At 47.9% G+C, this 24,144-nt stretch overlaps 1 protein-coding gene across 1 annotated transcript in view; it reads left to right on the top strand.

Annotated features, from left to right (window-relative positions):
• Positions 1-4,994: 4,994 nt before the first annotated feature.
• The window catches only part of LOC138577494 (C-reactive protein-like), a 70,774-nt gene continuing 51,624 nt past the window's right edge, over positions 4,995-24,144 (top strand). Inside the window, exon 1 of the mRNA XM_069649630.1 lies at positions 4,995-5,153. The gene's annotated coding sequence lies outside the window, so the exon portion shown is untranslated. The remainder of the gene's footprint in view (positions 5,154-24,144) is intronic.

The following is a 24,144-nucleotide window of genomic DNA, read 5'->3' as shown; positions in this document are numbered from 1 at the left end:
ATCCCCCCTATGCCCCCTTATACTTGCAGTTTGAGGGGGTGCAGCGAACAAAGCGTCTCCAGAGTCCTCCTGTTTTCTAGTCCTGATGATCTGCTTGGGGTCGCTGGTGTCACCCCTCTGAGTCGGCACGGTCTTCCTCCATTGGTGTTGGTGGTGTGTTCAATTTCTTGAACTTCCTCGTGCTGGTTTTTCTCCTTCTGGGGTTGGACTGCCCGGGGGTACCCCTGCTGAGCGCCTCCGGACCCACTGGTCCACTCCGGGGGGCGGGTACACCCACACAATCTTGAATAGCACCCATAATGTCTTCTTCCGGTACCAGCGTTGTGCGTTGGCCTGAATATTGAAAGGACAGGGAGAAGGGATATCCCCATCTGTAACGGACGCCTTTCTCTTTCAGTTGTTGTGTCAGGGGGCGGCACATCCTTCGTTTGGCTAGGGTGTAAGCTGAGAGGTCTTGCAAAATGTCAATCTGTGCGCCGTTATAGGTTATCGCCCCCGCCTTCCTCGCAGCCTCCTGAACTTTGGCTTTCTCCGTGTAATAGTGGAAACGGGCCAGAATCGATCTGGGGCTCCCCCATCGTCCCCCAGCCCTGTGCACCCAGTCGAACGTGAGTTCCATCGTCATTTCCTCTGCAAACAGGAGGGTGATGATGTCTCTCACCACTCGGGTCAACTCTCTCTCCGTCTCGCCCTCCGTCTCCAGGATCCCAAAGAACCTTAGATTGTTCCGCCTTTCCCTATTTTCATAGTCGTCCATAATCCTGGCTCTCTCTTCATCCCTCTTTTCCAGAGCCGCAAGCCATGTGTCGAATTGGACTTCCTGAAATGTAGAGGACGATTGATAGTTTTCCACTTGTAGGACTCTATCCTCAATTTTGTCTACCCTTTGGTCCAGTTTCTCGAACTTCTGGGCAATGTCGGATCTCATTTCTCTAATCTCCTGGAGGATGGAGGCAAAGCCCTTTTCCATCGTCATTGCGGGTTGGCCCACGGGTTCAGTGTGGGCCATGGTTCCGGAGGCAGTGGGGACCTCGGTAGTGTTCTCTGTTTCTTGGAAGCGAAACGTTTGTAGGGCCTTCTTCCAGCTCATGGGGTGTTGCCGATCCCCCGCCGCGGGGTCCACCGTGGTCTGGGGGGCCTTTGGGGGAATACCGTGCCGCCCCAGGACCAGTCCGCAGTGCGTCGCACCAGTGGGGTTTGTAGGCGATGGATTGTCCCCTGCGGGGGGGTGGGGCAGCCCTCCAGGCGGGCACTCGCCCCACCAACTGAGGACGGGGGCCTCTCTCCTGGGTCGCGGGCCGCCTGCGTGTTCAGGGTGGGCCTGGGGTCCGATAATATGAGGTACGCCTGAGGTGTGTTCCGATTCCCTTGAGCGGCGTGATCGTGGGGTCTCCCTTTAGGTCTTGAGTACTTATTGCCCCCCAGCTGCGTGGTGCATCGTGGCCCAGTGGGCCCCTGGGATTGTGCTGCGCTGACCCGGGGTCGTGTTGTTGTGGGTCTCCGGGGTGTGGGCTTTGGCCCTTTTGAATGATGGGGCAGCCCCCCAGGCGGGCCAGATGAGCGGGAGGAGACCTTCGGGTGGGCACATGCCCCACCGGGTCCAGGTGGAGGCCACACACCCGGGTCTATCTCCTTGGTTAGCTAGGTCCTGGCAGACTGCAGACGGGCACACGCCCCGTGGGCAAGCACGGGGTCCTCCACCTGCTGAAAGTGAAAAATGGATGAAGCCCACTCTCCCTCCTATTCTTCTAAGTTGGCGGAGCAGAGCCGTTCCTCAGCTTCTTGGGAGGGGGGGGCCTTGTGGGTGCGTGTCATGGGATGGAGGCCCACCGAATCACTGACCTTCTTTGCCGTTGTTGGTCTTCCCCTTGGCCTCGGGCCTCAATATGCCTGGGGTCCCTTCACCGGCGGGAAGGGGGGCCGCCACTTCTTTGGCCCTGCCGTGCCGCACCGGTCCTGGGTGGGCTCTTCGCGGCGCCCGCTGGGACCGTTCTGGGTGCTGGGGCTGCGGTCGCGGGAACGCCCAGGGACTGTCTCCGACGGGAGGGGACCAGCGCCCGATCCCCTCCACTCAGGGAGCCTAGGCCCGTCGCTGTGCGATGACCTCGTCCTCCTGCGAGTCTTTGCTAGGAGGCGGGCGGTCCAAGTCCGCGTCCCGATCCAGGACCGTTGTCTCCCGTCCTTGTGCCTCCCCGCGGGGATGAGCGGTGGGCTTTCTGTGGGGGTCACAGCACTCCGACGTGTGTCCCCCGTCTCACCGGGACGCGCCTTCTCTTCCGGGGCCTTGGCTGCGGAGTCTTCTCTCCAGGCCTTCTCCGTCACCCTGAGCTGCGAAGCTCGTGCTCTGTTTGTCCGTGGCCCCCGAAGTCCGCTCTTTCGAGCAAAGGCGGCACGGGGGGGGGTCCGACAGTTGATCCAGCGCTGTGCTGTCGCAGGGGGGGTCGGGGGGGCTCAATCCCCTTCAACGGCCCGACTTCGGCGGGAGAGCTACGCTCAGGCTGCCATCACCTGCGCGCCCCCTGGTGGCCTCTCGGATTGGTAGAGTTTAACTCTCTATTGTCTCTGTGTGCTTGCACCCCTTCTTCCCCGGGGTCCAACCCTTCCCTTTGATCCACAACTCACCTTGTTTTCTTGGAAAGTGTGCTCTCAGTCCTGCTTTCAGCGCAGGGGCGCGTTGATTGATGCGGGCTCGTTGCTGCCTAGTTACTTCACTGGCAAGAGTCCGACAGGTAAGTATAATGAGTCTTTTGAACAGTTCTCTAACTTCGTTCCTTTCCTTCCTTAGATGATGGCCGGCGTCCGGGGATGGCGACGTGCTGCTGACATGAGTAGCGCTGAAGGTGAGTGAGAGCGCGATGCGCGATGCGACCCTTCCGTATTTGTATTGAACTGAGTTATTTTTCTGTGTCTTTTAGGTGCCGCAATGTTTTCAGCGTGGATACCGGTTATGAAGAAGAAATGCGGTGAGTAAGCGCGGTATGCGGCGCCTCCAGATGTTTCCACGCTAACCTGGAGTGTCTTTTCCCTCTTGCAGATGGATGAGAAGTTCCGGAGACAGAGTTCCCCCAGAGCGGCTGGGATTCAGGTAAGCGTTTGAAGCTCGTACAGTCTTTAAAAATAAGCGAAGATTTGCTGAATGCTTACTAATGCCTTTTTTTCTGTTCTTTTCCCTTTTCCTTGGGAAGCGGCGTGCCGGGATGGGAATGACACCGCCGAAGATGCCCGCAGAACAGAATGAGCGATGAATGATGGGTAGAAGCGCCGCAAGGTAAGGCTGTTCCTAATGGTGTTCTTATTCTTACAGGAGCTGAGCGCAGAAGAAAGATGCAGGCCTACTCGAGACCGATCCGAACACGGTGAGTATCACGCTGCAGGTGCAGAAAACACAAAGCATGTTTCTCAGCCTGGGCGTGACTTAAATAGTCTCTAGGTATCCCAGGTGTCTCTGGGCTGAACCACACCCAAAAGACTAGACTGCACATGCAGTTCTGGGAACCGAAATATGTGGGGGCATCCATCTTGTCCCCATAAATGCACTAAAAGTCCAATCCCCAATGTTATCCTATGGGAGTGAGTGAGTCTGGTGCCACAAGCGCCAAGTCTGACTCCAAGTGGGTCTTTGGAGAGATGGAGAGGCCCTTGAGGGCCATGTAGGTGATCGTGGCCTGGTTCCAGCCTGACTTATTGGAGGGCTGGGGAGATGAGGGGCAGGAATCATGACAACACGTGACGCAGCTGAAGCAGACAATGGACAGTGAACGGTGGTGGGAAAGGAGAGCCGATCCCAGGCAGCTGGACGCAGGCTGCAACAAGTGTTGCAGAGTGTTGCGGCGAACGGGACATGGTCTCATAGGCAAAGGTGGTGTACACAAGTTACAATACAGACACATAATTGTTCACATCACCTTGAAAAGGTACACAGTGAGATGAGAACGCTTTCTGGTCCCAGGTGGATGGCAGGGGACAGGGACCAATGGTAAGCCCATTACTCTGCAACAATGTAGCAAGTTAGATTTTGGGGAAGAGACAGGCCAACCACCTGACATGTAAGAGCCAGTAGAATAACATACAGATGTACCCATATAGGTTATTAAACTCATGACGGACAATCCCAAGTAGCGATAGGTTTTTGGAGAAAGGCCCAAGCGATGACAAAGTACTGATGTGTTTCTAAGACAAAACCGGCCTGCGTGCAATTTACTGTGTAACATGCTGCAATCTTTCTGAGTTCTTGTATCGATCCCTGTTGGTTATGCCTGCAATAAACTGCAGTGTGTACTTGCCATCTGACTGAGTACTCCGCTATTCTGGGGAGCGAGTTAGGCCCTCTGAGTCCGTGGACCCCCAGCATCACTCTGGCCTACCTGGGAGTCCATCCCTAACAACCCCCTCCCCCGCCCCATTTGCGTTGTCGCTCCTTTCTTCAAATTCTATACAATGCTCCTGTGCACTGCTGCTGGCCGAGCTTTCATCTATTGCACTTTTTATTCCTGGTGTTGCCATTTATTTCTTATTCCTCCTCCCACAGTGCTTCTCTCAACAACTACAAGTAACATTTGACTCGGTCCAGGCCATATCTTTCTGCCCTATCTTTCTGTGCACACCGCACTGAGCGAGTGTAAATGCGGTGACGGTATCAGAGACACTGCCACTAATGTCAACAGTGGCTGGGCAGCCTGTTTGGGGCAGAGGGAGGCAAACTTATATTTGGACTTTTCCGGCCAACCCAGAGTTCCCTCTCAAATGATGTATTTCGCCTTTAGAAACCATTATATCAACACCTTTTCTGAATCTTGCTAGTAGAGGGAAATGAGAATTTCAGAAACTGCAAATGGGCAGTGCCCAGTCCTGTTTGTATTGGTGTATTTGATGGGGGAAGGCAGGTCAGAGGAAATGTTCCATTGAAGTTGGCAGCACTAGGGAGTGACGTCAATCGTGGAGTTTTAAACCGTCGGTCAGTGTTCTGTTGACTTTCTTCTCGCAAATTGATTTTCCTTTCATTCAACAGCTAAAAGTTGGATTTTCAAACTTGTATGTTCCGAATCGGATTGATTGACACATCAAGTTTACTGGCGCTCTATAAAGTGAATGGCTGGGCCCAGCCTGCTGACAGTCGGCGTTCGGAGCAAAGACTGGAGGGGAACATTTGAAAGGTAAGTGCAGTGTTTTAAGTGACCAGGGGCAGCGCCCTGGCAGTTTCCCAAAAGTTCTCCCGAGTCGGGGCCCTGCTGGGGCTCAACCCCGACAAGCCCCAGCCACAACGACACCTTATGCAGTCCCATGTAGAAGAAGAGCTGCATGGTTTAAGGGCTACCTGCATGTGTTAGCAAGTCGGATTGGGAAAAAGAAAAATCAACCTCTTCTTTTTTCTAATTCTGAAGTACTGACACCTGCAGTCAACCCTTTAACCACATAGCCTTTGGCTAAACTGGGTGCCTGATGTCTCTGTATTCAGAAACAGGGGATGGCTGGAGTACCCAGTCTCTCCTTTTGTTTCTGAGTAACCATGCAGTTAAAGGGCTTCATGCTGCATGATGAATCTTTACTCAGAAACAAAAAGAGAGCCGGGCCCTGCTGCGCCCTCCTGTCTCTGAGTACAGCAATATCACGCAGTAGTCAGCCCTTTCACTTAAGGAGCCACGTGGTTGAAGGGTTGCCTTTGGAAGTCCGCAGGCAACCCTTCAGGCACGCAGCTCCTTGAATGAAAGGGCGGGCTGCTGCGTGTGAGAGCTGGCGTGCTGGTGCACCCAGCCCATCATTTTGTTTAAAAGGAAGGGTTGGGCGCACCACATGTAATTATGCCAGTGCGGCACAGACCTCCTTATATTGGAAAGGGAAATCAGGGTGTAGTGGACAGTTTCTTGTGTTTTCGCCGACAACTGGGTAATAAATCACGTTGTGCAACCTTGTGCCATTACATTCTATGCTTAGTGTGTGGATGCTAAAATAAGGGGGGATAGCATGCATTGCAATGCAATTTCTATTTCTTTCATAAAATTACTGCGTTCTTTTTAATTTCTTTTGCATTTTTTTTTTACGAATGTGGCTCTCCATACTATTCGTCCTGCAGGGGGTTTTCAGCATTTTCAGTGCATGTGCGCTTACCAAATACATGGCGAGGCCAGGGATTGCACATCGGTGTAGGGGCCTGATTAGCCATCTCACTTTCTGCTACGAAGACTCGGATTTACAGTTTGTTTTGCATGCCCACTCCCCCAGACCCGCCTGTCCCCACCTTCTTTCCTTCCTCTCCTGAATATGAAGTTAAGGTTTAGCCGGATTTGGAGTGTTTACACGACTCTATCAGGTTCACAAAGCTCTGTGTATGTGCGCGCGCTTTCACCCAGTGCACAAACGGTGTCCCTGTTTTTAGAGTAAGTGACCGTATTGAGAACCTTCTGGGCTCTTTTGACAGTGAGGCTTTGACGCTGTTAAAACACTATTGCTGTTCAAGTAACTGTAGATTTTGGGTTTGGATTAGTAGAAGTGCTCTTGGTGTGGTTCCAAGGTCGGTGTATCACAGTACCCGCTTTAGACTTTGCATGTTTTCACATTTGATATCAAAAAGTGTTAAATTCTCAAAGAATAAATCTATCAAATGTTCAACAGATTGACAACTTGAGTTAATTGTTCTTTATAGTATTATTTATTAATTGGCAGCCCCCACCTCTCAGGCGGAGGAGTGGGAGGGGGGTGAGGCTCTCGTTTGGGGCATGTAATAAGCTAGGCCATGCACCCTAACGAAAGCCCCCCTCGAGTTAGCATCCCACTTACAGAAACCTGCTTAAGAATATTTCAGAACGTTTGTGAGGTTTGCTTTGACAGGAATAGTGGGAAGTAGAAGGATGCTTAAGAGGGCCACAGCAGAAAAAAGGCAACCTCTTTTATCAAAATAATGTAAACTGAAGGTCAATTAGGGCAGTGGTCTTCAAACAATTTTTGGCCGGGGCCCCCAGAGCTAAATTTGGGCAGGCTGGGACCCCCCAAAAATGCCAAATGGACAGTATATATATATGATAAGTTATTTATAACGCGCTTAATACCCAGAGGTTTCTCAGCGCTGACCCGGGGATCGAACCTCTGTTGCTTCGTGTCGTCTTGCTTCCAAAGTGAGCACGTTGCCGCTGAGATGTCCTCCCGGGCTGTCACCACTATTGCGTGCTGTCACCACACCCTACTCCCAGTATAGTCCCTGGGCTCCCCCACCTGCTCCCATCACAGTTGCCGGGCTCCCTCATCCCACTCCTACCCAGTCTCTGGACTCTCCCCACCCCATCACACACCATGGGCTTTCCCCACCCTGCTCCCACCACTATCCCATGGTTCCCGCCCATTCTGCTCCCACCACAGTCCCTGGGCTCCCCCATCCCGTTCCCAACACAGTCCGAGGGCCAGTGGCGGCTGGTGAATTTTTGAAGTGGAGTTGCATAACTATTTCCCCCAAAAATGCATAAGCGACTGAGCGCAATGAGGGAGCTTGAACCAATCAAGGGAGGATCTGAGCTTTTCCTCCGTGATTTAAAAAAGAAATAATGGGTTCAAATGTTGGATTGTAGAGCATACTTTAAAAAAAGAAATGGGTAAATAGCCGAACAGTTTGCAATTGGAGCTGGGGGGCCCAGGAGGCAGGCATGACATTTTTTACTGGACATCTATGATAGATGTCCAGTACAAAAATACCATCCCTGTCCTCTGGGCCCCACTGGGCCTAACACAATCAACATGATTATGTGTGTATGCAAGGCATTGGGGTGCCAAGTGGAAAGCATGTTTTTTTTGACTGGACATCTATGAAAGAAATCCAGTAAAAAAAATACCATCCCTGTTCCCTGGGTGCCACAGCGCCTCAGAATGAGAGCTGATTTTGGCATGTGGGTAGGGGGATTGTGCAACAAAGGCATTTAGGCATTTTTAAAATGCCTTTGTTGTACAACCATCCTTCCCCCTCAATCCATAACTTGCCAAAATCAGCTCAACGGACCAAAACAAACTAACACACACACACCACATTCATACAGCAATCACTCCTTCATTCACACGAGCGAGCATCCATCACCATACACTCACTCATAACACAAGCATACACGCATCCATACATGTTTAAATTAGAAAAAAAAATAGCATAAACGTACCTTCTGCATTGTCCTGCATGTGGGTGCTGAAACACCCTGCTCCAGGCTGCTCTGTATGTATGTGCGAGGAGGCGCAGCAGCTCACCCTTGCATACAGACATGCAGTGCCACAGCTAGCATTTACAATGAGCTATGCAATGCTGGCGAAGCAAAACACCCCAGCCTTGCATGGCTCAGTGAGCATGTGCAGCTGGGGCACCGAACTGAACTGTTACAGGGAAATAGTGTTTCCCTTTGACAGTTCAGCCAGCCCAGGAGCACTCCCTCCGCTGGAAAAAGCAGCTGAGGGAGTGTTCATTGTTTCACTTGGCTGGCTCCTTAGCTCCTCCATAATGGGTGAGTGGGCCACTGGGTGGGGGCCCCCTCGCCATTACGGATGAGCCACCAGGCTCAGTCTGGCCTATACGGCAATAGGGCAATGCATGTTTCAAAAATGCAAAATGCTGGTGTGGGCCATTTAAAATGGGGCACCTTTTTGGCCAATGTGGGCCAGTTTGATGAGTTACTTCACTATGCACTTAGATTTTGACCATTGAGCAGTTAGTAATTATGACCATTGTTACTGAATAATTATTCTTTAAATATCACAATTTACTTACACTTTAACACAAAGCACCCCCTTGGGTACTATTCAAAGAGTATGTGACTAAAGGAATGAATATCCATTTACAACTGCGGCCCACTTTCATTGGTGCCTGGGACAGTTTCATGCTTCTGCCCGACCATCCATGTGAGCCGCCCCAGGCATTACTTCCAATCCAAAAAAAAAAAAAAATATATATCTTTTTTATTTTATTGATTTCATGCTGGCCTCTCACGGGCCCCCCAGGGATGCGGCCACGGCCACCTGAATACCGCTGAATTAGGGGGTGATGCAATCGTTTCTCGTACACTTGGACCCACGACGGGGCCCCCATAACCTAAACAAGATATATTTATTTTATTGGAGTACTGTTTTGATTTGGCCAAAGGTGATCTTTTATAGGGTCACTTCATTGCATTGCATATTACACACGTTGCCACTGTTACTTAACTTTGGGGGTAATTCATAGAAATCAGCACACAAGTAGCGCACCCGGCTGGCGCACACAGTGAGGTGCGGCAGTCTGCGCCACCACTGTGTGCGCCAAAACCCATTTAGGCGCACAGCGTGTTCATGGATATTAACATCCATAAGCAGCCGTGGCGCAGATTGGCAGAGCGACCCTGCAGCAGCTCCAGTTATGCCCCAACCCCGCCCCATGCGCCAAAAGCATCGCACAAATCCAGTACATGGCGCAAAGGCCAGTGGACCAACATACAGCCCCCCAACCACGAAAACGCGTGTAAATCTCCCTGCGCACACCCCAGAATACACGTACCCCGCTCGTGCCAGGCCCATCGCGTGTAAAACTCCCCGCGCACCTTTCTGAATACATGTACCCTGCTCACGCTAGTGAAAATGCATGTAAAACTCCCCGCTCACCCCCTGGAATACACGTACCCCGCTTGCGCCAGGCCTATCACGTGTAAAACTCCCCGTGCACCCCTCAGAATACACGTACCCCACTCGTGCCAGTGAAAAAGCGTGTCAAACTCCCCACGCACCCCCTGGAATACACGTAAACCGCTCCCGCCAGGCCTATTGCATGTAAAACTCCCCGCGCACCCCTCGGAATACACGTACCCCGCTCGCCCCTGCAGAAAATGCGTGTAAAACTCCCTGTGCACCCCCTGGAATACACGTACCTCGCTCGTGCCAGGTAAATTGCATAGAAAAAGCACTCCCCTGTGGCGTGGGCTGCCTGTGGGGTATTCCCAGGGTGGATAGCCTGCCTGCGGGGCATGGGGAGGGTGAGTGGGCTGCCTGTGGGGCATGGGGAGGGTGAGTGGGCTGCCTGTGGGGCATGGCCAGGGTGGATGGGGTGCCTGCGTGTATTTCGGGGGTGCATGTGAAGTTTCACACGCGATAGGCCTTGGGCGAGCAGGCAACGTGTATTCCAGGGGGTGTGCATGACGTGGCCTCTAGGGAACCCTCGTGCATGGAAACACGGCACAATCACCACACATGAACTGATACACCAGACGCGAGGTTCAATTCCCAAAATCTGGGGTTATTGCAAAGCAAATAGTCTCAGTTGGCCGAGTGGGTCTCACGTCCCGCAACGTGTGTCACCCAGACCTTGTGGGACGCAAGAGAGCGAGCATTTTACATCAGTTACATATATACAAAATGATCACCAAATTATCAGTAGTGGCACATTCAAAACCGCCCATAATGTATCTTTCTTTGTAATGGTTTGATGAGTGACAATTATGATGAATGTGACACCCTTAAGACATTTATTTAGCAACAGTTGCAATTTGCAAAGATGCAGACACCGTTCTTTGTTTTAGGGAACATAGTGCTCTTGTTCTACAAGCAAGACACATTCCAGGCCTCACTATCTTCGAGTTTCTATTCGTGAGCTAGAGGTCAGCTCGCTCTAGAGGGGCTCAGTGAAGGGGGCTGCAAAAGAGAGTATAATTCAAGCCATTAACTGCCTATTTCTACAGTTTCTGCCGTTTCAGCGAGACTAGCTGGCATGTGCTTAGTGATTAAATGGCTTACTGCTTACTTCCAAGGACTTGTGAGGGAGGAAACAGGGGCATTGCTGTCTGGGCTGTCTGGGCTAGTTTTTCAACATGTAACTTGTGGCCTTGCTCTGTGCATAAGCAAAACAAAATAGAATTCACTTACAGCAAAGCATTTTGAACAGAAAAGCAAGGAAAGCGAAAATTACAAAATGGCGAATTCTATTACTACAAAATGGACCCTCTATGGTTATGCTGATGATTCTGTACTGACGATGCTAGATATATGATGCGGTTGGTTTGCAGCCAACATAATATATCGTCTATGCTATGGTAGGGTATTTTGTAGACTTACAAACCCTCCTCTTGGCCGTAAGCCAAACGCATGAACCATGCATCGCGTCTTCCTCTGACCATATGTCTGATTCTGAACTCTGCATACTGCTATAATCGTCAACTTCATCATCAATATTAATAGCCATCAATTCCTTCACAGTCTGCATTTCGTGTTTCGTGATTGTATTTACATTGGGAGTACTTTTTTGTGTCACCATGTGTATGCATTTCATCACTTACTTCAGGGCTAATTATTTGTAGACAGTGTATGCAACAACAACATGTTAGGAAGATTCCAAGGACTGCTGCTAATATTGCAGCTAATTTCCATCCCCATGAGCGTACTAATTCCCAAAACCAGGAGCCTATGTTCAGCTCCCAACTACCCGCTGGGGGGTGGAGGTTGGAACTCAGGACATGTAACTTTTTTATTGCCTCAAAAATCGTAGGGGAGGAGTCACTCAAAAATATGCAACACGATGCCCCCACGATTTTGCAAACACCTCCACGATCAGCCAAAATTATATCAAGAGCCATTCTATTTTGAAGTGTCATTAACCTAATATTAACCTAATAGCTTTTTCCTCCAGAGTCATATTATACAATGTGTCCGTTGTTCCATTTATTGTTCATTCTAAAATTCTGGACAGTTGTCTTATATTTAACAAATTAATTAATTAATTATTAATTATAAATTATATCATGTTGCGGTATGTGGGTGCACACCCAACCATATACTGGCTATAGCTTCTGCTATTAATCCTCCTTCCTCTCGTCGTGGCCTCGACCTAGATAGTTTGGCTATGTCTGATGTTTTTGAAAGGAACACTCCCGGGAAAAGGATCCCCAAGTAACAGGTACCTCCCTAATTGCTAGGCAACCATGGATAAGCTTTTTCCCCCACATATGAAGTAAACAGGATCGCCTACATATACTGGCTCCTCTTTTCTCTCAAGGACTGCAATATTCATGCACCTGTTGTTTGTCTCCACTAAATTGGAGCCTTTCTTTCGCAAGCAAAATGGAACAGTACGGTAATGTATGAGGGGAGCACTGTATCTTTACACCCTAGCTGGTTCATGTGAAACGTGATTACAGATGATTTATATGGCCATTTAATCTATCTTGTGGAGTTACTATCTGTGTTATCATTCTTGTCCTGTGGAATATAGAGCAGCCTACACGTTTCATTACCATTTCTTCAAATTCGTTCATGTTTGTTTTATCTAATCGACCCGTTTCACTCTTATTCCATTTTCCATAATATAATGCGCTTAATGATGCATAACATGCTGAACTTAACGGCAATGGCTGCACATACCAGCCTATTTCTTTTCCACCATGTTGCAGTATGTGGGTGCACACCCAACAATTGTTTTTCTCAAGATTGCGTATGTCATGTTCATTATCAGAAGTAACGTGTTACTCCCATACCCTTCCCTATGTCTTTCTTCCATTGGGGACAATGTGTAAGAAATTACATGGACTGGGCTCTCGGTGAAAGAAACATTCCTAATAGGCATTAACACCCCTATTGGATGTATTTCCTCTAAGTACCATAATATCAGGACTACTGATATCGGTGCTAGTGGACTCATTATGCACATGAATATCATAATGATTAGCATACATTTTTTTCTACAACTCTTTCTCGGCACACTTATTGTCTCTATATCTACTACATCATCAGCATTGGTGCAGGAGGGGGCAAAAGCTGGTGCAGGCATCTTCTTGATTCTTCTTCTCCAACAATGTTCGTCGTGAATACTTATCACCGCTGCATTTGGTGAAATTCCAGTAAGTTTGGAAATGTTAACAAAGTATTTAGGCCCGTTATCAGCAGCCTGGATTGCTAAACGTTAGGCAAGATTATCGTGCTTCTTCACATTGCTCATAGGACTCGAGAGCAATCATCAATTGCCTTTGTACCATATGAGCCCCGCTTGTCCGCACGGGGTGATCAACACATGGATTTTTTACACATAGATAGCACCGAGAAGCCGCGTTCAAAAGTTGTCAGATAGGCACAACCCCCACGCTCCGCTCCCCTAGGCCTCCGATTCCCACTTCATCCGTGATGGGAAATAGAGGCAACATAATCAAACACGAAGATCAGATCACTCTCGATTCTGAGAACGGAGGTTGTACCGCATTGCTCCGGGTACTGTGTGATCAATGAATAGCGCAGGCACACTTCCAGATTCAGGCTCAGTGTCAGCCTGTGGCGCAGCAAGTGATGGTGGCCGCCAAAACGTTGATGCAGGCTTCGTATCAACCTGTGGTGATGCAGATTCGACTGGGCAAATTTGAGGCACACCCAGCCCTTTCTCATCTTTAGCAATTCTTTCAGACTTGGTCTCAGGCTCAGACAAATTTTGTGGCAAAGAACTGGCAATTCTGTCCTTCGCGTCAGAGGCAGCTGCTTCTTTCTGCCTGGATCAGGCAGTTCTTTCAATGGCGATGGAACTTTCTTAGTGTGGGTGGCATGTATCCATGCTTTCCGACCGTCCTCATGAACTGCTGATTGCGTTGCCAGGAGAACTTGATATGGCCCACACCATCTTGGTGCAAGCAATGACTTTCTTTCGAAGTTCTTTATAAGGATCCAGTTCCCTGGTTGCAGAGAATGCCCCCGACCAGTATATCTGACAGGAAGAGCCTCCTGCACCTGCTGATGAATCAAACAAAGCTTTTGCATTAAGATGTTACAGCATGTACTAAGCACAGGATATTGCACTTCATTTAACCGTTTGGGCCGTGGTGCACACCATACATTAGCAGGTCTCCCATCACAATTTCACAAGGTCAGTGCCCAGTCCTCGCTTGCACCGATGTGCGAATGCACAACAAAGCTAAGGGTAGCGCATCCGTCCATCTCAGCTTATTCCCTGTGCATATTTTGCCTATTTTGCTCTTCAAAATGCTGTTCTGACGTTCAAAAAGACCCGGACTCATTAGGTGTCTGGCGCAATGAAATCGTTTATCAATCTGAAGGCCTGCACAAATCTGTAATATCATGGCGGCAACGAAGTGTGGGCCGTTGTCTGACCATGTGACTCGTGGCAGGCCGAATCTGGAAAAATACTCTTTTAACATCACTTTAGCAGTACTCATGGCTGTGCAATCCTTCATTGGATACGCTTCCACCCAATTACTGAATGCACCACCAAAATATATTTCAGGTTCTGACATCTTTCCATCTCTATGAAATCAAAATGGATCACCTCAAAAGGCATAGAGGGGGGGCAAAACTCCCTGTTGGAGAAGCTGTTCCTTTTCCAACATTGTGTTGCAGGCATACAGTTCTCAACTAGTCTTTCTGCATTCTTTCTTATGTGCGTGTTCTGCCATACCATAGTTAAATGCTGTACTATTTTTTTCGCACAGATGTGCGTGGGACTGTGGGACATGGTGACCATTGCAGTTACATAGGAGTTGGGCAGCATCCATTTTCTACTCTCCTTATCCACCCAGCAACCTTCCAAGTCTAATTCTGCAGAGCCCTCAGCCCACCCTTTTATTTCCTCAGCAGTTGTGTCAGCCTGCATCTCTTTGACTGTAACAATCCCATTTTCTATCATGCAGGGGTTCTATGTGATTTCATCGACGGACTTTTCATCGCAGGTTTTTTTGCCGCGGATTTATTTTTTAAAAAAAAACATCGATTTTTTTTTTGGGGGGGTTACCTCCACAAACCCCTAATCCATTTAATTATTTTAACATTCCCCTAGGCACACACCAAATGTATTTAATTTTTAACCCCAAAAAAAAAATCGATGTTTTTTTTTGGAAAAAAAAACCGCGGCAAAAAACCTGCGATGAAAAGCCCGTTGATGAAATGAAGGTATACCCATGCAGGGCACTTCCTCTGACTGTACTATCAGCATCTTGGTGCTTAAGTCAGTGGCAGTTTGTTTTGCAATTTTGTCTGCAAATGCGTTTCCTTCTCCCACTTTACATGTTACTTTTTTACGCGCTTGGCATTTCATTATCGCCAGTCGCTTTGGACACATAAGTGCAGATAGCAATCGCGCTTCAAAGGGCCATGTTGGATTCTAGTTCCATGTGATGTTAGGAAACACCTCTCCTTCCAGAGTCAGCCAAAATTGTGCACCACCTCAAAGGCATACTGACTGTCAGTATGTATATTTAGATTCAAATTTTCAGAAATTTCACATGCTCTTGTCAGTGCTATTATCTCTGCTGCCTGCGCTGAATTGTGTGGAATCCTTTTGCTCTCTACAATCGTTTTTAGTGTCGTGATAGCATAGGCAGCAGTTGATGTGCCATTAGATAATTTGAAACAGGAGCCGTCACAAAACAGTTCTCCATCTGGTTCTTTCAGTGGGGTGTCTGATAGGTCAATTCTTCCCTTTGTTTCTTCTTCAGTAACCATTAAACAATCATGAGGAGGTGATTCATTTTCACCTATTTCTTCACTGGGCAGGGGCATTAATTCTGCAGGGTTCAAAGTGCAACACCTCTGAATCTGTATATGTGGTGCGAATAGGACAATTTCATATCTAGTCAATCTAGGTGATCTGAGGTGTAGCGTCTGCATTCTGTTTAAGAGAACGTCTGTGGCGTGTGGCAACATCAAGATTAGAGTATGCCACAACACCATTCCTTCGGTTTGTTTCACTGACGCAGCAGCTGCAGCAACAGCTCGCAAACAACGCGGCAAAGCGCATGCTTCAGGGTCCGCCTTGTTCCTGTGTCAAAACAGCCAGCGCGCAGCTTTCATTTTCATGCACAAATAATTTAAAAACTTTTTCATAATTTGGTATGCCCAAAACTAGGGCGGAACACAACGCCGTTTTGAGCAGATCAAACGCTTTCTGACATTCCTCACTCCATGGCAAAGGCAACACAACATCCTTCTTTGTCAATGCCACCATTGGCTTCACAATCATTGCAAAATTCGCTATCCATTGGCGACAATAGGAAGCCATGCCTATTACGGCTCTGACTCACTTCTGTGTTTTTGGAATAGGCATACCAGAGATACTCTCTATCCTTCCCAGTGTCAGTCTCCTCCCCTCTTTCGAAAGTAGGTAGTCCAAATAAGCCACCTCCTTTCGACAATATTGGAATTTTTCCAAACTAGCTTAATGGCCATGTTCTGCTAAATGTGACAACAACAAAACGGTACTCTTTTTACAAATCTCCTCTGTATCAGCAGCAATTAACAAATCATCTATATACTGCAATAGTACACAACCCACTGGTAATTCTAACATCTCTAATTGCTCTTTTAATGACCTGCTGTAAATACTTGGACTCTCCGTGTAACCTTGTGGAATTCGTGTGAATGTGAATGAACGTCCTCCTAGTGTGAAAGCAAATAGGTATCTGCTATCTGGGTGTACTGGAATGCTAAAAAATGCATTCTTCAGATTGACTACACTGAAATATGAAGCCGAAGCCGGAATCATGGTCAGAATGGTAATGACATCTGGGACCAACGGGAACTGGGGATCAACTACTTTATTCAATGCACGTAGATCAATTATGAAACGGAACGGTATTTCATTACCTCCTTTCTTATAAACTGGAAGAATAGGGCTGTTACAGGTGCTGCCACTAATCTCTTCAATTACGTTTCTTTTAATCAAATCTGAGACAATACACTTTAATGCTTTTTCACCCTCAACTGAAATGTTATACTTGGGAATCTGTGGCAATGTTACTCCCTCTTTCAAAACAATTTTTATTGGCTCTATTTTCAGACATCCAACATCATTATCATTCTTCGCCCATATACAAGTCCGCACCTTACTTAACTGTGCTGGCAACTGTTTAGACAGGAACTCGGACACTGGTACATTTTGTAGTGCTATTGTCAAAAACACTCCATCAGGACTACAATGGATAATCGCACTTAATTTCTTTAACAAATTCAAACCTAACAGGTTCTCGCCACAATTTTGTGTCAACAAGAACGGGCAATATTCAGTGAATGGTCCTAGCGTTATTGGTACCGATTGGGACACAGGATTAATTACTGGGGTGCCTGCAAACCCTACTGAAACATTCTTTTGCCCTGGCAGTGGTATCCCTGGAACCAAATGGTGATCTATCAAGCATTTCTGTGCACCTGTGTCCATGAGAAAAGTGTGCTCCTTATTCCCAACTTTCATTTCTACGTAGGGTCCTTTCTGGTTAATTGGAATAGACACTGGTTCTGGCCCCTGCCGTGGGCTATCCTAGCGAGGGAACATTAAATCATCTGATGTATAGTCACCAGAATAGTATGTGCTTGGTTGAGTATCAAAAATGTTCCCGTCCTCACCTCCATTGTACTGATTATTATTTTGGTTTTGGTTCTGATTCTGGTTGCTATTCCCTTGATTATTCTGGTTCTGCTGCGTACTATTATTTCTATCTTGTCCATGTGCTCCCGGGCGACCTCTGTTCTGTCTTCTCTGGCCATACCCAATTCCTATTTTGCAAGTGCGGACATTGTGCTCGCCAATGATCTTCTCCCCTACAATATGCACACTGGTTTAGTCCAAGTGGACCTCCATGCATGTTCGAATTACTTCCTCTCCCTTGTGCATTCCCTATTCCTCTATTATGACCCGCTACCTGCTTTACTAACACCCTTGTTTTTAGATTCACCCTATCTTTCACTTCTTTCTCTTTCTCTGTATTTACTCTGTTCTCATAATACTGAGCCATGTGTAATACCTCACTCAGTGATTTTGCCTGCCATGCACTTTCAGATGTCATTATCAAGTTTTGGATCGGAGGTAACAATCCTCTCACATATTTGTCAAAAGTCTTTTTCCCGCCTCAGTACTTAAATCTTGCCCACTATAATCTGTAAATACTTCCTCAAATGTGTTGAAATAGTCTGTAGCCAACTCATCTTTGCCTTGTACACATGCAGTTAGTTTGTCCCATACAATTCTCTTCTCTGGAACTATAACCTTCAATCTCTGTATTATTCGTGCTGGTAATGCTGCCATATTTGACAATGGTTTTTCGTCTGCCTTCCTATCCGCATCCTCTTTTGCTAAGTTCTCCCACGTCTCGCCAAAACTATCCTCATCATCTACTTTTCTTATCTGTTTCCATATATCTGCTGGTACAATTACTGGGAATATTAAGTCTATATCGTTCATAGTAAAAATTGACAATATCAAATAGGACTCGATTTCTTTATAGAATCCCGCTGGATTTCTTCTCAAATCAGGGATTGTTTGTTTTATATTATTCACCTCTTGTCTGGAAAAAGGGACATGTACATACTCTGCTGTATAATGTGCTTCTGTCACCTGTGCTGGTTGATCACCTGTTGCAGGAATTTCGACTTTCGGCACAGAAGTGGGTGGAACCTCCCTCATGGGAAATATTGCACTTACCTTTCCTTCTCCCTCTCTTTGCTGACCGCACTACGGGTTAATCTAGCACACGCACTTTGTGCAGACCCCACTCCTCCCATTCTGTCTTCTCTGATTACCGTGGATTCATGCTCGGTGGGTGGAGGGGGGAGTGAAATTATGGGCAAAGGAGGGGCGGGAGCGGATGGTACAACTGGAAGGGGGAGGGGTAGCTGCAGCTGTAATGGAGGCTGGACGATGGGGGTGGGCTGAGGCAAAAGTTGTGCAATGGGCACTGGTACGATTATGTAAGTCTTACTTTTGGGACGTTCTTGTCTTTTTTCAATTAAAATTGTATTTATTAATTCGTCTGATGAATGCAATTCTTGTTGGGGATACATTTTATCTATTCCCATTTGGAGACTTCTATCGGCCCTTCTAATTTGCTCATCCCATTATTTTTCTTCCTGATCCAGTGCTCTATCTTCCTTTGACCTGTGCTTATGCGCATGTTTCTCCCTGCTCCTCAAACGGAGCATAGCTTCCTTCCTCCAGTCTCTAATGACGTCAAATGTCACAGGGTGTGCTTTCTTGCGCAATAATACTGATTCCAAATAATCTATACGCACATCTCATAACTCCCATTTTTAGGCCATTGCAAGTCTTCTTCGTGTCTAGTTTGCCTGTGCCAAATTTCACAAAACATTTTTGTCCCTATTCCATACTTCAAATACATCTCAGTTTCCTAAGATTGTCTACCGCAGTGGAAAAATCCCACTAAACAGGAAGACAATTTCCCGGGCATGTTTTAATCTTTTTCGTACCTTGCCCTGGGCGTTTGATCTTGCAAGAGCAACAATCAACCAATATCAAGGCTATTAGAATCGGGGCACGACTCACCTGATCAACCAAGTCGTCTCAAAGAGACGCAATTCGTCCTTATACCAATAATCGTCATATTTGCATATCTGGCTCACTCTGCCTCATTTCGGGATCCTCGCCTTCTCGCTCTATGGCCAGACACATCGATCAGGGACTGGTTGTGCACAGATCTGCAAAGGAGTCTCTCATCACTTTCACAAGGGTACCCCGAACACCTCTCGATCCCGCATCGACTGTCTCATCCTCGCTTCGTTCTTTCAGCCTTCTTCAAGTTACCACGTACATGATGGAGCAAGTGGGGGAGGGTCCCTATTCAGGCGCCATTTTGACGTGGCCCCTAGGGGACCATAGTGAATGGAAACAAGGCACAATCACCACACATGAACTGATACGCCAGACACAAGGTTCAATTTCCAAAATCTAGGGTTTATTGCAAAGCAAATAGTCTCAGTCAGCCGACTGGGTCTCACGTCCCGCAACGTGTGTCACCCAGACCTCGTGGGACGCAAGAGACCAAGCATTTTACATCAGTTACATATATACAAAATGACCAGCATATTATCAGTAGTGACACCTTCAAAACCGCCCATAATGTATCTTTCTTTGTAATGGTTCGATGATTGACAATTATGACGAATATGACACCCTTAAGACATTTATTTAGCAACAGTTGCAATTTGCAAAGATGCAGACACCATTCGTTGTTTTAGGCAACATAGTGCTCTTGTTCTACAAGCAAGCTATGTTCGTAGGAGAGACACATTCCAGGCCTCACTATCTTCAAGTTTCTATTCCTGAGCTAGAGGTCAGCTTGCTCTACAGGGGCTCAGTGAAGGGGGGCCGCAAAAGAGAGTATAATTCAAGTCATTAACTGCCTATTGCTACAGTTTCTGCCATTTCAGCGAGACTCGCTGGCACCTGCTTAGTGATTAAATGCCTTACTGCTTACTTCCAAGGACTTGTGAGGGAGGAAACCAGGGCATTGCAGTCTGGGCTGTCTGGGCTAGTTTTTCAACATGTAACTTGTGGCCTTGCTCTGTGCATGAGCAAAACAAAATAGAATTCACTTACAGCAAAGCATTTTGAACAGAAAAGCAAGGAAAGCGAAATTTACAAAATGGCAAATTCTATTACTACAAAATGGACGCTCTATGGTTATGCTGATGATTCTGTACTGACGATGCTAGATATATGATGGGGTTGGTTTGTACCAACATAATATATCGTCTATGCTATGGTAGGGTATTTTCTACACTAACACGCGGGGAGTTTTACACGCGATAATCCAGGCGAGAGCGGGGTACATGTATTTGGGGGGTACGCGGGGAATTTCACAATCGATAGGCCCTATGCGAGCAGGGTACGTGTATTTCGGGGGTGCGTGGGAAGTTTCACACACGATAATCCAGGTGAGAGCAGGGTACATCTATTTAGTGGGTACGTGGGGAGTTTCACACGTGATTTGGCATTGTGGGCGTTCCCGGGTGTGCGGTTTCCCCCCTCACCATGCCCTGCAGGCAGACCACACCACAGGGGACTACCCTACAACCCTCACCATGCCCTGCAGGCAGCCCACATGGCACCATGCACTTGTGAGCGCACTTGTGAGCCCCGACTCATGTCCCCCTCCCACCCACCCACCCTGAGAGACAGGCACCTGTCAGCAGGCCCGACCCATGTCCCCCCACCACACCCCCAGTGACGGGCACCTTCCAGCAGGCCCCGACTCATGTCACCCCACCCCCAGTGACGGGCACCTGCCAGCAGGCCCCGACTCATGTCCCCCAAACCCACCCGCAGTGACAGGCACTTGCCAGAAGGCCACGACTCATGTCCCCCCACCCTACCCCACACATCATCACGATCCACACTCATGTCCCTTATGGCCACCCAAATCCCACCCGACACCACCCCAGTCAAAACACCCAACCAAGCATTCCATCCTCTCCATATTGAAATCCCCATATCATGATAGATCACAAATGACAAGTATGCACATCAATACATGTCCGTCAGACACACACAATGGGGGCACGTGAATGAGAAAACCCACATTGTGACATGCACGAAACCAATGAGAGAATACCACACAAATGAAGTATGATACAAAAATGTATTATATACAAAATTGAAGGAATGAAAGAAAATCACACAAGAAAAAAAATAATAAACCAGAGGCCTGGATGCCCAAAATGAATGAAAAAATGTGAATGCTGAATCCAATTAAATCCAAATTAAAATGGCTCCAAAGCGTTCGTCCATTAAACCAAATCCAAAGTGTAAATAATTAAGAAAACCATTGCTCAATGGTAAAAATAAATTCAAGGAAGTCAAATCCAGTCCCAAACTATATACAATGTAAAAATCCAGGGTCCATGAGCCCACCAATCCAAAGGAAACCTACCAAAAAGCCTACCTAATAAATAAGTATATATCACTCCCCGACCAGATGACAACATGGGAGGGGAGCTAGGCCTTGTGTCTCCGGCTGACGGTGGGATCCCTGCCGCTTTGCTCCACAGCACCGTCTCCGCCCTCTTCATCAGTTGACACTGTAGACAGGAAGAGACAGAACACAGGCATCAGGGCACTGTACAATGGTCTGATACACACATGACAGTTGCGTATGAGTGGCAGTGTCAAACTTCACACATGGCATCACACTCCCCAACACACATATCATTTGAACCCACACACATGCGCAAATTAAGAGGAATGTTGCAGCAGGCAGCACCATCCATACACATACAACAGCATGAGCATCCGAAGGTTAGCCTGACGTCACATGCAATATGGGGAGTCCCGAACACAGGCACACACGCCACCAGACATACAAGCATCTGTACATCTACACCACCTGTCGCAGTGAAATCGTTGCCGTCCATGTTACATCTGCCAATCAGCCTCCTACATGTCGGTGTCACATACATCCATGGTGTATCACAGTGGCACACATGTCAAATACACACACACGCACATGTACATTGTGCACATACATGAAAGTGGAACCAGCGTCCATGTGTCACACCACAACCATGCCACAGTACATGCACATAAATTTAAACATGTGTGCACCAAGACATGCATTTGGGCACCATGTATTTGTACACATACACCATTGATGCGCCTCACACATGACTGGAGTCACATGCGGCAGGATCATGTCCCTGTACATACACATCCATACATGGGCCTTCCAAGACATATGTGCAACCTGCACACTCCTGCCACACCTCAACATGCACAGTGTCCAATCAGTACGCATGGACACTTACCGCTCGACTCTGGACGGGTCTGCCTCTGAAGGATCTGGAGGTGGAGCGCTGGGTGTATGCGTTCCAGGACCCTCATCTGGATGCTGGTAAGGCGGACCCGGCACCCCTCTGCATGCTTTGCCTTCAAGAGGCACCAGGCCTTGCTGAGGGTCATGGACCTGAAGTCCTCCCAGTGCTTCCGGACGTGTTGCATGTCGCGGGCTGCCACCCCCTCCACGTTGATGGCAGCCACGATGTCCTTCCAGATCCTCTTCCGTCCTTCATTGTCGGCGCGTGAACTTCCAAAGAGGGCATCATAATGCCCCAGGACTTGCTCCACCAGGATGCCAACTTCATTCTCAGTGAAGCTGACAGCCCTCTGCCTCTCTGCTGGGGGGTTGCCACTGGTGCCAGATGATGCTGTGTTGGACATGGCAACCCCCGAGGCAGGTGTGGGTGGGCAACTGGGTCCTGGGGCTGGGCTGTGGAGCGATGGAATACCAGTGGGGAGTCTACTGTTCCAGCAGGGGTGGTCAAGGAGTGATTTGGCACATGAAAGAAATGCACATCACTGTGTAATTTGAGGAAAGGCCCTTAGCGCGTAAGCACATCTGTGACATCACACATGCGGGTGTTTCCCTCCACACGGTGCATGTTGATTGTAGACGTGCAAAAACTGCACGTCCGGGTGTCACTGCATGTAATTGGAGGAAAGGCACTTAGCGCGTAAGCGTGTATATGATGTGACACGCGCGGGCGTTTCCCTGGCACTGGTTGAAGATCCCACGAGGGTTTCCATCGCTCTGTACGTGCTTTTCGTGGGAAGAGGTGCATGTGTTTTCCAGGCATTGGGGTTCACACGCGATTACTTCACATTGGGTGGGTGTTGGCTACGCGTTCTTCTTCTACACACAAGGCAGACGGTGAGTCGCACACGCTATTTTTCCCACTGCGGGTGTCCATGTTTGTCGTGTACCCCTTTTTTACAGGGATACAAGCCTGCATGTTGATCGCGTGAGTATTTTTTGGGCCCCTGGCTGCCACAGCGTACTGCGTGTGTTTTTTTACATGTACGTGGGCAACAGGGGTCGCTTATCTCTTTTTCTTGCTTTTCTGGGATGCCTTTGCGTTGCGTGACACGTCATTTCACCTAGGGGGCCACAGAATGGGACATTCATCGTAGCTGTATATACGTGTTTTTTTTTTGTGCACACTTTTGTAATGCGCAGGAACGCTACCGTCTGCCTTCGTGTGGTGGACGTGATTATGCCTGTGCATGTCTTTGGCCGTGCACGGGTTTCTTGTTGTTATGCATAATATTTGTAGTTCCTCAAAAAAGTGTGCACTTCTTTTAAACATCAAAATACAGTCATCATGAACCGGTCAGCATTCATGGGTCATTTCATCAAGCTTTATAGATCTCCACCCCCAAAGGCCATAGCAGCAGTTATGACCACAGAAGGCTGCTTTAAATACCCAAGCACAGTGGAGGCGTTTCATGAAGTTGCATGGGCCCATAATGCCAGGTACAGCTTGAGAGGGGGCATTTATAAGGCTTGTATACCCTGAGCCTCAAAAAAGTATCAAATATGTATACTTATTAATTTCACAACCAACTCACTGCAACTGCATAGGCTGCTTTAATATGTAAAGAAGCAAAAC

The sequence above is a fragment of the Ambystoma mexicanum genome, chromosome 1p (assembly GCF_040938575.1).
Source record: "Ambystoma mexicanum isolate Mex_15411 chromosome 1p, UKY_AmexF1_1, whole genome shotgun sequence".
NCBI classification, from domain to species: Eukaryota; Metazoa; Chordata; class Amphibia; order Caudata; family Ambystomatidae; genus Ambystoma; species Ambystoma mexicanum.
Note: the sequence above shows the minus strand (reverse complement) of the source record. Positions and strands in the feature narration are given on the sequence as shown.